This window comes from Brachyhypopomus gauderio, chromosome 16 (assembly GCF_052324685.1).
Source record: "Brachyhypopomus gauderio isolate BG-103 chromosome 16, BGAUD_0.2, whole genome shotgun sequence".
Lineage (NCBI taxonomy): Eukaryota > Metazoa > Chordata > Actinopteri > Gymnotiformes > Hypopomidae > Brachyhypopomus > Brachyhypopomus gauderio.
In genome coordinates this window covers 11,013,526-11,028,042 of record NC_135226.1, presented here as the reverse complement: position 1 = coordinate 11,028,042, position 14,517 = coordinate 11,013,526, and the positions used below count along the sequence as shown (strand labels likewise).

The following is a 14,517-nucleotide window of genomic DNA, read 5'->3' as shown; positions in this document are numbered from 1 at the left end:
CAGCTACTCATTCATGTGCAATTTAGATGAAAATTTCTGATTTGAATAAACAGCAAACACTCCATTGATGTAGAATTGCTGTGGAGTGTATAGTATGTGCAATGAATTAGCCAAACTAATTGAAAGTAATTGATTTGATACAAAGCGTTACAAGACTTGACTAATGACCCACAAAGAATTCAATATTAGCTCGCTTTTCCATGGTGTTGTGGTGTCGGGTAATTCCCAGCATTTATAGGTTCATCCTGTACAGTTGGTGTCACTCTCTTCCACACCTCCCTGTAGAGGCCAGTGTGGAGTCCTGATCCATTTCCTTTCCCTGCCTGGCAGTCCAGTATTCCAGCATACTTTCATGCCTCTTTATGCCTGAGATGTTTGTGTCTGGGATGTTTGTGTCTGAGATGTTTGTGTCTGGGATGTTTGTGACTGAGATGTTTGTGTCTGGGATGTTTGTGTCTGAGATGTTTGTGTCTGGGATGTTAGTGTCTGAGATGTTTGTGTCTGTGTCACGTATGACCGTGCCCCCCTCCGTTAGCTGTCACTCCAAACTCCCTCGTGTCTGTGTTTCGTACCTGTTTACCCCGCCCCGCTCGTTTGTCTCTGTGATTACCTTGTTTGTTACCACGCCCCGTGTTATTACCGTCACCTGCCCCTCGTTAGATTCCTTGTATTTAAGCCCCTGAGTCTCCCTTGTCCTTTGTCTGGTATTTTGTGTGATTGATTTGGATGTTTGACTGTTTGCTCATCGTATACCTGGCCGTAGTGTGTTCTTGTTTTTGATTCTTTTCTGTACTCGTGTTCCCCTGTTGTTGTTATGCCCGTGTTTGCGTGTTATACGGACTGCCCTCCTGTTATTGACCCTGCCTGGCTAAGCGACGACGATGATGGTAACTCCTTTAATAAATCTCGCTCTTCTCAGCGATTGTGTCCGTCTCCTCGCTCCGTGGCGCGAGCCACGTTACAGTCTGGGATGTTTGTGTCTGGGATGTTTGTGACTGAGATGTTTGTGTCTGGGATGTTTGTGTCTGGGATGTTTGTGTCTGAGATTGTTGTGTCTGGGATGTTTGTGTCTGAGATGTTTATGTCTGGGATGTTTGTGTCTGGGATATTTCCTGTTCTTGCTCCATGTCATATCAACCTTCCTGCTCCTCTTTATTGTTAGTCTATCACATCTAATGACCCAGAGACAAACTGCAGCAGACCTCTCTGGTCTGTGGAAGAACTCTATGGTCAGTGGAAATAATGTAAAATTATTTTGCAGAATGTACAAAATAATTGTATTTTTATTTTTATGCTCAACAGAACATCTATAAAACAAACCCAGCGGAATAAAAAAAAAACACAATAATCTTAGTTTTCCAAAACTGGATTAAGACAAAGACAATTTCATTAGTAATTCAGACACTGTCGTTTTGTCTAAGAATACACTTGAGTAAAATGCATGTACAGCAGTTTTGATATATTGTTTTACTGTAGAAAGCTAAACAGACAAGAGAAGCCATCCTTAAAATGAGAACAAAATGGAGATGAGCGTACTTCTTACATCACTGATCAGGATAACCAGAGTGGCAAGTCTTTGAAAGGTCAAGGTATTATTTTACTAGTCTTCCTCAATGGCAAAGTCGTCAATGTCGCCCCAAAGTCACTATGACAGACCCATATTAGTCGCTGTCTGTGGTGCTGAAATACAGACCGGATGTCCAAAAACGAACGCGCATACTTAGACAGTTTAAAAAAAGTACTGGCTTGTTTTGTCAGATTTCATGAACGTGCTAGCAAGTGCTGTGAAAACAAAAAAAAACTGTGACCGAAAGCACACGTTACTTTTAGGTATATGTATAATAATACGCAGTATTGATTTAGGAACCATCGAGTACTTCGAGGCTTTCACTGGGCTCCAACGTTTTCGTCACATGTCGAGTTTCCGCTCGTTTTTCTTAGGTTCGGCCTTGCTTTTTAAATGTAATTTTATTTTCAATTCATTAGTATGAACCTCTGACTTTAGACCTTGTTACGTCTACCACAATGGCACTTCCATCGTTATTGGCCGCTAGTGAAGAAACGAGAGCTAGCGGGAACCTATCAGTACAAAACGCCCACTGCTCCATATAGTCTACAGCGACCAGACAGATCATGCGTACTTCTGCTGCGACGCACGGTGTCGAGGGGATCTTTGTCGAGCAGTTTTCGTTCCGTGGATATACACCTCTGTGGGATCTGACTTTTCTGCATTCATATTTCTGAAGATGGATATGCGGTCTCGGGTTCTTGATGATACCAAGAATCCAAGGAAACTCGTTTGAGTCGTTGCCCCTGGAAAGGGTAGGGCACGGGAATGGAAATGTTCGAAAAGAGAGGCTGAATTCAGATTGCAGTGCCACAGTTAAAATTACATTCTGCAGAGAAGAACTACACTTTGTTGGAAGTACCGGACAGAACGGAGAGCAGGGGAGTCGCTGGTGCACGGTCCTGGCAAGCCAAAGCAGTACTCGGCCGATGGAGTTTGGATCTGGCACTTTGAGGTCCTCTCCCCTGCCTACATTATCGATCTAACTGGGCTACTTTAATTCCACTTCTTGTAAAATCGCCCCGTAGTTTTCGGATTATTCACTGGTCGTGACTTCTTGGAGGAAAGGTAACCCTATCTTTTTTGTATGAATTTTTATGTGTTTTGACGGACCTTTCGCGTGTAGATTTCAGGGCAAAGAGTTGGAATAACTCCAATGTTGTCATTGTGTTGTTCATGAGTTGTGAAGCGACATAAATTGGCACAACACGTGCGTTGCATCCATTGACTTTACAGAAATGTAATGGTCAGTTATTAGTGGAGTCTTTTATTCGTGTGCAAAAGATGTAAAAAGCAGGTATTCAGGTGTTTTAACACCCCCCTCGGAATGCTGAGTAATGGTGAATAACGTGTAATAATCCACTGCTGAGTCTGATGGGACTTTAATTCTGCTCTTGTAGGATAGAAAATACCGACTTTACTGCAAGGGTATTAAGTGTTGTTCTTCGATTTCGCGATTATCTCTGGTCAATGTACTGCTCGATATGTAGTAATAAGCATTAATGAAGACGACATTTTCTTATCGGAATACAAAGTATTAATGTGGGCGAGGATAAAACAGAAAAAAATGCTTAGATGTATGGAGGCATGGAGGGACATCGCGCTTATCTAACGCGTTTTTAGCCGTCTACATCTGCATATTAGAGAAACTTTACATTACTACCAGATGTAGGGACTTGTACATTGGAGAGCTGAGCGGCAGTTACTAAAGAAGTATACGTGACTCACTAGGGACGGCGAGCACAGTTGGAGATGCTCCACAGCGCACACACCCGTGTCATTTTCCCCTCGTGATATCAAATTGTTTTAGCTTTGTATAATAATAATTTCAGCAGTCATAGATATTTCATTTGTGTGTAAATGCTATGACTTTCTTTTAAATAGACATTTCCCCTCCTGATGCGACATATCAGCTTCTTGTTTGATATGTTAGAAAATAGGAGGGTTTTGAATGTCAGCCTGCACTGCTAAAATGTCTTATTTTTCACCACAGGTAGGGGGCCTTGGTGGGCCTGCAGATATTTGTCTATTTTACCTGGTGTCTTCCAGGATCCGTAACAGTGTTCTCCTGGTTCTGTAAGGTGCAGGTGTTTATTTGATAACCAGTCATTTATTCCTTGTTATTGTTTCTTTGCTTCAGCTCTGTTTTGAGTTGTATGTGTTTGTAGTCAGATGATGACACTGATGCCTGAGTACCTCATGCTAAATGGCCCATGATTTTGCAATGACAACATCAGCACAGACTGATATGGGTAGTAACTACACAAATGTAAGAAAAATAAATCCCCTATAACATCATCCATGGCAGCACCTCCTTGCTATACACACACACAATCACTTACACATTAGCTGGACTGTGTTGGCCTTGGGATGGTGAATTGATATGTAATCCTATACCCACATTTAACAGCATCCTACATCATCTCCCTATTTGATAGACTAATTGAGTTCAGTGAAACTGCATGCGGTTGTCATACTGTAAAACTGCACTGAACTGTCATTTGTAATGATTCACCATCACCCGTAAGGGAAATGCTCTGGCCCAGCAGTAGGGAATGGTCTGGCCAATCAGCAGGAAGTGGTCTAACCCTTCAGCAGGAAGTGGTTTAACCCATCAGCAGGAAGTGGTCTAGCCTATCAGCAGTAAAGAGTAGATTACTTTTTCCTTCTTCTGCTGTATGGACTAGAAAGTGATTTTATATTAGATTGAGTTGAAAGATTACACACGGTTTTTCATTAGTGTTTCAAGAGGTTTTGCAAGAGTTAGATGAACCCTCAAAGCTGGACAGTTATACTCAAAGAAAATATTATGTAAAATTAAATATTATTTAAATAGAATTATAACAATCCTAGCCCTAACCTTAAAACTAGCCTGATATTAATCTTAATATTAATCTAATTATAATCTTACATTTAATCTGACAGCAAACTGTATGAAGTCATGATCTTCTAACAGTTTAATTGTCTGTGTTTGACTGACACCAGTTCCTTTTATCTGATCTAGTGGGCTATTTTTGCAGAACATGATAAATGTCCAGAATATGAATTCCACACAATATGGTTGTGTTAGAGGTTGTGTTAGAGGCTGTATTAGAGCTTAGAAACTGTGTTAGATGTTATAGGTTGTTTTGGAGGTTGTGTTACAGTACTTATATGTGTTTTTGTGATTTTGTTGTGTCTTTTTTCTTTACTGAACTTAATCTATAGGAACCAAGCTCTGGTCCTAATGCTTGAACTTTGTGACATAGATATGTTAGAGAGGTTAAAGGTTGTGTTGGAGTGGGATGCCAGGTTTGCTTTTTCATGTTCAACATGGGCCATGCACCTAGCCAGAAGAAGCTGCCTGCTCAAGGAGCCATCTGCCCAAGGATACTGGCAACATGCACCTTCCTGAGATGCAACAATTCTGCCTGATCTTTTCAAACAGACGTTCATATTTTGCTGTGCGTACTGTGATTGCACACTGCAATCTCAGCTGAGGGAGAGACCACAGTAGTGCAAAGTGGTACTTAAAGATGATTGGGGTGTGAAAGGGGAGAGAGAAAGAGACACAAAGAAATAGAAACAGAGAGAGAGAGCGAGAGAGAGAGAGAGAGAGCACAGATCCCTTTCTCTAGGGGTGCTGGGCTGTATTAATGAGAGAGTATGATGACTGGGGTCTGTAATTACTCTCAGACCTTTGTCACGGAACAGCTGTTGAAGTCTGTGGCTAATTGTACCACTGTATTAACCTGTGTGTACTACACAAAGTCTAATCCCTTCCCTCTGGCCACACATCCTGTCCATGGTCCTCTACACACACACACACACACACACACACACACACACACACACACACACACAAACACACACACACACACACACACACACACACACACACACGTTAGGGAGGCCCATTTGTCATGTAGCCTTGCCATAACATAAATGAAAGTGTCTTGTGCAGTGTCATATTTGTTAATGGTCAGATTATGGTCAGATCCATAATCACAGCTCTGCAAAGGTCCTCTTGTCATGGAATGAAGGAGCAGGAGGAGAGTCAGGTAAAGGCACATTACGCAGTACAGGATCAGAAATGTGCAAGCAAGCACTGATTGTGCAGACAGTCTATACAGCACTGAGGAAGTCATAGCACTGACTATAATCAGCTCAAGCAGTGCGTCTCCTCTCTGACAGTCTCACTGGATGAGAGCAATGCACAGCAATGGATGGCTGAACCTTTGGGTTTAAATGCAGTGGCAGAGGGAATGGGATGATGAGGATGACAATAAAGGAATGTGCTAATAGGAAGGTGATTGGGAGGGGTGTAGGAGACGTGGGTGTGTAAGTGGTCGTCTCGCTCAGAGACTGGGGCTGGCCTACCGTGACACCTCTGTTTGAACTTAGTCCAGTAGGAGTGCACAGCCTTCTGCTACCTGTCACGTGTCCCTCTTCCCCACCATGAAGCATTATGGTAATAACTTTGACTTCATAGCAGTGAAAACTCAACTCTGAGAACTGCCAACTGCTAAGTCTCTTTCTGCTAACTCTTTTACATTATTGTTAGCAGACAGTGGAGTTAGTTTTGTACTTTGTGTATGGAATTTGCTTTAAATGTACAAGACCTTGTGACTACACATTTACTCATTAATGTTTTCAGTTTCCTAGATTATCAAATGAATATTATATTGTTTTTATTTTATATTGTAAACATCCATTGTCTGCTGAGTGGTTCTGTATTGATCTGTGGCTTCAGGCTGTCAAATCACAGTCAGTGTCTTTTCTAATCCATTCTGGAGTCCCTGCTGGGAAACAGACCCAGCACTGTAGGAAACCATCGCTTCCTATCTGCCTTTTTAAGAGTGACTGAGCCGCACTGCTGCTCTGGGCCTGTACCCATGTGGGAGAACAGCAGTAGGACAAAGACCTTTCACCTCACCAGTGGTGTACACCAAATACAGTGGTGTGAATTTTCACCACAGTCCTGGCATGTTCTCATTAATCAATAAGATATTAGTTGTCAGTTGATTGAAAAGATGGAGATGGTGATTGAGAGCAGATCCTTATTCTACCCCTAGGATCCTAACCCCAGCCCTAGCCCTAGCCCTAGCCCTAGCCCTAGCCCTAGCCCTGGCCTTTATACAGTTGTGATCAAATTTATTCAACCCCCACTGAAATAAAGTGTTTTGGCCAGTTTGACATTGATTTTGATCATTTCAGTCATCTTATTTACAATTATATCAAAGAGGCACTTATAAATTAGACAAACATAACATAATATTTATGATGGAATAACCACAAATGTCTTTACTGTGCTCACATCATTATCAGTTTTATTCAACCCCCTAGTGACATTATTTTTTAGTACTTAGTACAACATCCTTTTCCAGTTATGACAGCTTTCAAGCGTGAAGCATAGCTTGACACAAGTGTCTTGCAGCGACCTATGGGTATCTTAGCCCATTCTTCATGGGCAAAAGCCTCCAGTTCAGTCACATTCTTAGGCTTGCGCACTGCAACTGCCTTCTTTAGGTCCCACCAGAGGTTCTCAATTGGATTTAAGTCTGGTGATTGCGATGGCCACTCTAGAATGTTCCAGCCTTTCATGTTCAACCATGCTCTAGTGGACTTGGATGTGTGCTTCGGATCATTGTCCTGTTGGAAGGTCCAACGTCTCCCAAGCCGCAGGTTTGTGACTGACTCCATCACATTTTCCTCCAAGATCTCCTGGTACTGAAGGGAATTCATGGTACCCTGCACACGTTGAAGCTTTCCTGTACCATTAGAAGCAAAACAGCCCCAAAGCATAATTGACCCCCCGCCATGCTTCACAGTAGGCAAGGTGTTCTTTTGTTCATAAGCCTGGTTCTTCCTTCTCCAAACATAGCGCTGGTCCATTGTCCCAAACAGTTCTAATTTAGTTTCATCTGACCACAGTACACTGTTCCAAAACCTTTGTGGGTTGTCCACATGACTTTTGGCATACTGCAGTCGACTTTTCTTGTTCTTTGGAGTCAGCAAGGGGGTGCGTCTGGGCGTTCTGGCATAGAGGTCTTCGTTATGCAGTGCGCGCCTTATTGTCTGAGCTGAAACTTCAGTGCCCACATCTGACAGGTCTTTTTTCAGTTCCTTAGCAGTCACGCGGGGATTTTTCTCCACATTACGCTTCAGGTAGCGCACAGCAGTCGCGGTCAGGATCTTCTTTCTGCCACGACCAGGTAACGTTTCCACTGTGCCCTTTAACTTGAACTTGCGAATGATACTTCCGATAGTGTCTCTTGGAATATTTAACAACTTCGCAATCTTTTTATATCCATTGCCATTCTTGTGAAGAGCAATAACCTCTTCTCTTGTCTTCTGGGACCATTCTCTTGCCTTCACCATGCTTGGAAACACACCAGTAGATGTCTAGAAGGAGCTGAGTATCACAGTCCTTTTAAATCTGCCTAATTGGTGCTTATCATGCTTGATTGCTGCTCGTTGACATCCACAGATGTTTTCAATACCTGATGGAAAACACTGGAATGAACCTCTGTTCTTAGGAGTGGTAGTCGTAAAGGGGTTGAATAATTGTGTCAATGAAGAAATCACAAAAAGGCCATTTAATACTTTATGACAAAAAAAATTGATGCTATCTTAGTTGCATTTAGTTCTTTAACAAGTCCTTGTAAGATTTCATTATGAACACAATTACAAATGTGCACTGAATTCCATAAAACCCTTCGCAGCATTGGGGGTTGAATAAATTTGATCACAACTGTATATAGCAATTGCTGCAGATGCTGCCTCATACATGAGGACCAGTACCAGGAGTCTCAGTTCCAGAAATCTAGGCCATCCTGAAGATGAAATCTTGAGTGGAACATGGCTGAACCAGCCTGGAGTGTTAGGATGGGGGGATGTGGTGGCAGCCCTCAGACAGCTGCTGCCACAAAGCAGCTTTTATCATACTTTTTAAAATTTGTAATATTATTATTCACATTTTAATAATGAAACTGTGGGATTATGTCTAAAACTCTCTGTAGTGTGTCAATAGTTAACCCGATGCAGATGTAAAACACTTGAATTAAAGATGCCATTTAGATTTTTTGTTTAATAGTTGTTCAATAGTAGTGTCATTTAAATCTCATCTCTGGAATTCTCTGGAATCTCTGGACACATTCATGAACTTGTGTTCATGTGAAGCTCACATGTGCCACGTTATCAGCGTAAATTAAAATCACGTTTCTGTATCTACATTGTGGATGATTCTAATGACAGGCACATGTATTGCCAGTCAAATTTATTCTGTGGTGCTCAGACATATTTACATAGACACAGTAAGCTGAACTGTGCAGTAGCCCAAATAACAAGCTTTTCCAGTTCTCCGTCCTGTGTGGAGTGTGTTTATCAACCATCCTCTCCTGACATGGGAGGATCAGTGTGCTCTCACAGTGGTGATGGCCTCTCACAGTGGTGATAGGAGAGTTCTATGCACTGTGAGTCTCCAACCAATCCCCCCCTCCCCCCGTTGCTCATCCTCTCCTTCCATCCCCACTTCTCCCTTTCTGCCCCCCAGCCATCCTAGCTGAACTGTGCTCCGTTCTGCTCCAAATTGTATAAATAGAGCTCTCTTCAGTGGCCATCTGCTTGCTGCAGCAGGCGAGATTATGGAATCTATATGGGTATCCAGCCTGGGCCTTTACATCTGGGGCACACCTGTTCACACCCTCCAGATGTTTCGCTTGTGGCTGTATGTGGGGCTGTGTTCATAAGCCACGAGTTTCTGAAAGATATTGCTGACAGACATGTGGGAGTGCTTTACATGTGTGTGTGTGTGTGTGTGTGTGTGTGTGTGTGTGTGTGTGTGTGTGTGTGTGTGTGTGTGTGTGTGTGTGTGTGTGTGTGTGCATTCCATCCCTCACACTGCAGAGGGTTATCTATGGCTGGTTACAAAACCAAACTATACAAATCACTAACTAAACTAAAATAAAATAACTAAACTAAAATAAATCAATATTCTTAAGAATAATTTTAAGATCAGCATACAAATAGAAGGGGAGCTGTATTGATGGAAGTTATATAAAGCTTTTAGTAGTAACAGCTTTTCCAGCATATCTCATTTGCACTGATAACTTAATTCTAATCATACAATTTAGTGCAAGATTGAGTGCTCACATGCCTGACATCGCCCATTTCTTCATCAAGGGTTTCTGGGAATATTCTAATACCTCCCCTGCATTTGGTGACCTTACCTATCCTTCTTTTCTGCCCTTGCTAGGATTACAGCTGTGATGAAACCCAATCTAAAGCAAAATGGTGCTTAAATTCCATTATGGTTCCACTATAATACCACAATACCGCATCTTCACCCACCTATTCCTGAAAGAGAAGATGTGATGATGGGGTTGGATTCTCAGGCCATCATTCAGCAGCAAGGTGGAAATGCCCCCCCCCCCCCCCCTTGAAAAAAGAGGAAGCTTCCCCCCCATGTAGTCATTACAAACTAGATCATTTTAATAATGTATAGTAATATGTATTGAACGATTCATCTGGAAGTTTGGAGGGATTACATTACCCCCATCCCCCACCACACCTTTTATAAGCCTCAAAGTGGTTTGGTCCACTGCCCCACTATCACCAGAACTCACATGTCGTGGATGCTGTGAGTGCCCAACTGTATTACTAGAAACCACAGGTCTCACTGTAAGTGGTTAACTTACAACAAATGACATCAGACATACCACTCAGTGGTAGAAATTTTAACCAGGCTATGGTGCTCATTCCATTACCTCATAGTGCTTGTGCTAGGTTATGGTAGCTTATGGTAGCTAAGTTGGTCAAAAATTCAATGTATTAAACTGATTGTTGTAGTGGATCTCCTGGCGCTAGCTACCTAACTTAGCTGACCCCCACCACTGCAGGATACACCTGATCCCCTCAACACTGCTGGATACACCTGGTCCCCTCAACACTGCAGGATGCACCTGGTCCCCTCAACACTGCTGGATACACCTGGTCCCCTCAACACTGCAGGATACACCTGGTCCCCTCAACACTGCAGGATACACCTGGTCCCCTCAACACTGCAGGATACACATGATCCCCTCAACACTGCAGGATACACCTGGTCCCCTCAACACTGCAGGATGCACATGATCCAGCTCAGCATCCTGGTAATCTACTTTAGGTCATAGGTCACGGATCATGTAACTACATGTATGTGCCAGGGGTTTCAACGTGCAGAACAATGCACATGAAATGTAATGATTTTCTTTCAGTCCTAGTGAAAAGGAAAAGCAAGCAGCTTTTAGAATCAAGATTGTGATTAGTCTTAATCATTTAACTGCCCCCTAACGGACTGAGTCATATATTTGCTTACATTACACTTGGCTACCTATGACCTTATTCTGGTGTTTTGTGCATGGTGCAGCCGTAATGTATGTAGGTTTCCTTCTGTGCGTTAGATTCACACTCACATCATGCACTGCCATGCTACATCATAAACTCACTCAGCAGCCCTGACATTTACACTGCAGGAGAGCCACCGTGGTGTCAGTGTGATGTACACAGGCGCGCCACTATGCGTGCTAGCTGAGGCAGTGCACGCTCATGCTTTTACAGGGCAAGGCAGGCTGATTTGCAAGTGGCTCTCAGTGTTACTTTGAAAGCAAATCCATAAATATTAATTTCACAGTTTTTGAACGTGCATATCGCTCAGTGTGTTTACGGGTGTCAATATGGGATTTTATTTTGGAGTTAATTGACACGCATTACAATTTTCTCATTTGGAGTGGCACTTAAGGAAACCTCTGTTTTGAAGAAATATAAAATTATTTAGGCTTGAATGAGGCATAATAAAGATCACAAATAAAAAATAAATATGTGCATTCATTTGGAATGACCTTCTAGCAACAGGTTGAAGTTATGGATTATTATTATTATTATTATTATTATTATTATTATTATTATTGATCCAAATTTCCATAAACCTAGGATAATTGAAGTTCAACAGGTACAAATGAAAAAAATATTACGTCAGTCTCATTACCTAAGGGTGAAATTCTAAACATGTATGTAATTCTAGTGACCCAATACTTTTGATCGAAAATACGTTTACCAATGCAGCCAATTGAATGAAAAAATGCCACAATTTATTGAATGGTTAATATGAAAATAAAAGTGTGTGTGTGTGTGTGTGTGTGTGTGTGTGTGTGTGTGTGTGTGTGTGTGTGTGTGTGTGTGTGTGTGTGTGTGTGTGTGTGTGTGTGTGTGTGTCTGTGTCTGTGTGTGTGTGTGAGAGACAATGGCAACGAGGGTTCCTAAGATGAGAGTTGTGTGGAGTGTGCTTTATTTTCCACTACACATGAGTACACAAACTGAACATCAATGCTGATGTGGCAGTAAAGGGTTAAATGGTTAGGCTTAGCACCTTCCAGTATGCTACACCAATAGCAATGTCCCACTGTTCTTTCCAGCTTGTCTCAACAGCGTGGATGGCAGGTACCTGCAGGCTTAAAAGGTGTGCAAACAAACAAAAGAGACGTGTAATGAATAAACTAATAAAAGATTGATAAAGTGGGAGTGGCTGTGTGTGACTGAGAGTGGGTGTGCCCCCTTGTGGTTGGGACCAGTGCACCGTTACAGTGTTACAATGTATAAAATAACTATGAGACTTGGCTCAGGAGAGGAGATATTACTAACAAATAGTCTAACTAGAGTACTCAAAGAAAATAATAAACAACACAATGTTCACTCTTAATTCAACTAAGACTTGACAATACAGTTAAAATAAAACCTTAGCTGACCAAATGATTTGCAGTGAGTAAATAAATGCTTCATGTGAAATGTCAGGAAAGGGGAAAGACCCTAACAGGAAAAGGATTTAAAGAGACCAGCAGATAGGCTACTAGGCTAACAGAGTAATGCCAGCTGATCCTATTAAACAGAGAGTTATGGACTAGGATAATTCTATACAAGCAAAAGATTCACGATCCCTGAGACAAGCACTGAGACAAACATTTGAATGACGGACAAAGCGTACTTTGAGTAGAACTACAGGGAACGCCCCGTCCCTGTGCAGTCACTCGCACTGGTTCTGATCCATGTGTTGAAGGGTGTGAATTGCAGCTCAGATTTGTACCTATGTGCTCCAGCCGTGCTGTTGCTGCTTTCATGACTCGGGAGTCTTTCTTAAAGAAGCTCAAAGACAGCAAAACAAGCTGGCCTAATTTATAAACGTAAAAAAGGACTAGCGTAATTTTAAGTACTTCCTAAATAATCTTTCTTCTCAAGAGGATTTGATTTGAAGATCTTCGTGGAGAAATCTGACCATTCACTCTTTGAAGGGCTATTCAGGGGCATTATTGTAAAGGAGGTGATTGGTCAGTTACCTTGCAGTCTCATTATGCATATCTAAATATGCATTTCTATTTTACGGATGGGGTTTAGATTGAGATGGGCTTTTCTTTCCTTGACATACCATTGAATCCAAATAAAAGAAATAAAAAAAGAAAAAAGGGTACTATGGATATATTGAGCATTCCTTGACAAAGGAAACAACAAATTGTTGTTGGAAAAAACAAAATTGGAAAAAACAATAAATCTGAATTTAATTAATTCCTATTACCAAATCAGGAACTAGGAGACGAAACCTGAAAAAGGTTAGTGATTGCAAGGTGTTACCAGGGGAGAGTGTAGCTAAACAGCATAGGATGGTGATATGTAGGATGGTTTTGGAGGTGAGGAAGAGAGTGAGAGCGGAAGATCAGGTGGTGGAAGTTAAAAGATGAGGAGTGTGGTGTAAAATTCAGGGATGAGGTGAGGCAGGTACTGGGTAATGGTGGTGGTGTTCTGGATACCTGGGATGAGACTTCAAATGCAGTGAGGGATTTGGCTAGGAAGGTACTTGGTGTGACCTCAGGACAAAGGAAGATAGACATGGAGTCGTGGTGGTGGAATGAGGAAGTTCAGGAAAGTTTGAGAGGAAAGCGGTTGGCTAAAAAGAATTGGGATTTTCAGCGAGATGAAGAAAGTAGACAGAGGTACAAGGAGCTGTGTCATAAAGCAAAGAGAGCAGTGGCAGAAGCTAAAGAGAAGGCATATAGCAAGCTGTATGAGAAGTTGGACACTAAGGCAGGGGAAAAGGATCTGTACAGATTGGCCAGACAGAGAAACCGTGATGGGCAGGATGTGCAGCAGGTTAGGATGATAAAGGATAAAGATGCAAATGTGTTGTCTGGTGAGGAGAGTGTCTTGGAAAGGTGGAAAGAGTATTTTGAGGAACTGTTGAATCAAGAGAATGAAAGGGAAAGAAGGTTAGAAGAGGTAGAGGTTGTGAATCAGGAAGTGCCCCAGGTGAGCAAGGAGGAAGTAAGGGCTGCAATTCGGAGAATGAAGTGTGGTAAGGCAGTTGGACCGGATGATATTCCAGTGGAGGCAAGGAAATGTTTGGGAGAGACAGCAGTGGAGTTTTTGACTGGGTTATTTAACAGAATCTTGGAAGGTCAGAAGATGCCTGAGGAGTGGAGACAAAGCATAATGGTGCCGATTTTCAAGAATAAGGGTGACGTTCAGAGCTGTAGTAATTGCAGGGGAATAAAGTTGATCAGTCACAGCCTGAAAATCTGGGAAAGAGTAGTGGAAGCTAGGCTTAGAGGAGAGGTAGAGATCTGTGAGCAGCAGTATGGTTTCATGCCAGCTAAGTGCACCACAGATGCTATGTTTGCTTTGAGAGTGTTAATGGAGAAGTATAGGGAAGGACAGAAGGAGTTACATTGTGTGTTTGTTGACTTAGAGAAAGCTTATGATAGAGTACCGAGACAGGAGCTGTGGTATTGTATGAGTAATTCAGGAGTAGCAGAAAAGTATGTGAGGGTGGTGCAGGATATGTATGAGAATAGTGTGACAGCAGTGAGATGTGTGGTAGGAATGTCAAGACGGGTTTAAAGTGGGGGTATAACTACATCGGGTCAGCCCTGAGTCCCTTCCTGTTC

At 42.2% G+C, this 14,517-nt stretch overlaps 1 protein-coding gene across 3 annotated transcripts in view; it reads left to right on the top strand.

Annotated features, from left to right (window-relative positions):
• Positions 1-2,030: 2,030 nt before the first annotated feature.
• The window catches only part of LOC143477188 (leucine-rich repeat and fibronectin type III domain-containing protein 1-like protein), a 107,464-nt gene continuing 94,977 nt past the window's right edge, over positions 2,031-14,517 (top strand). For 2 of the 3 annotated variants that reach the window (XM_076975711.1, XM_076975709.1), the window contains exon 1: positions 2,031-2,635. The gene's annotated coding sequence lies outside the window, so the exon portion shown is untranslated. The remainder of the gene's footprint in view (positions 2,636-14,517) is intronic. The other variant, XM_076975710.1, reaches the window with a different exon arrangement.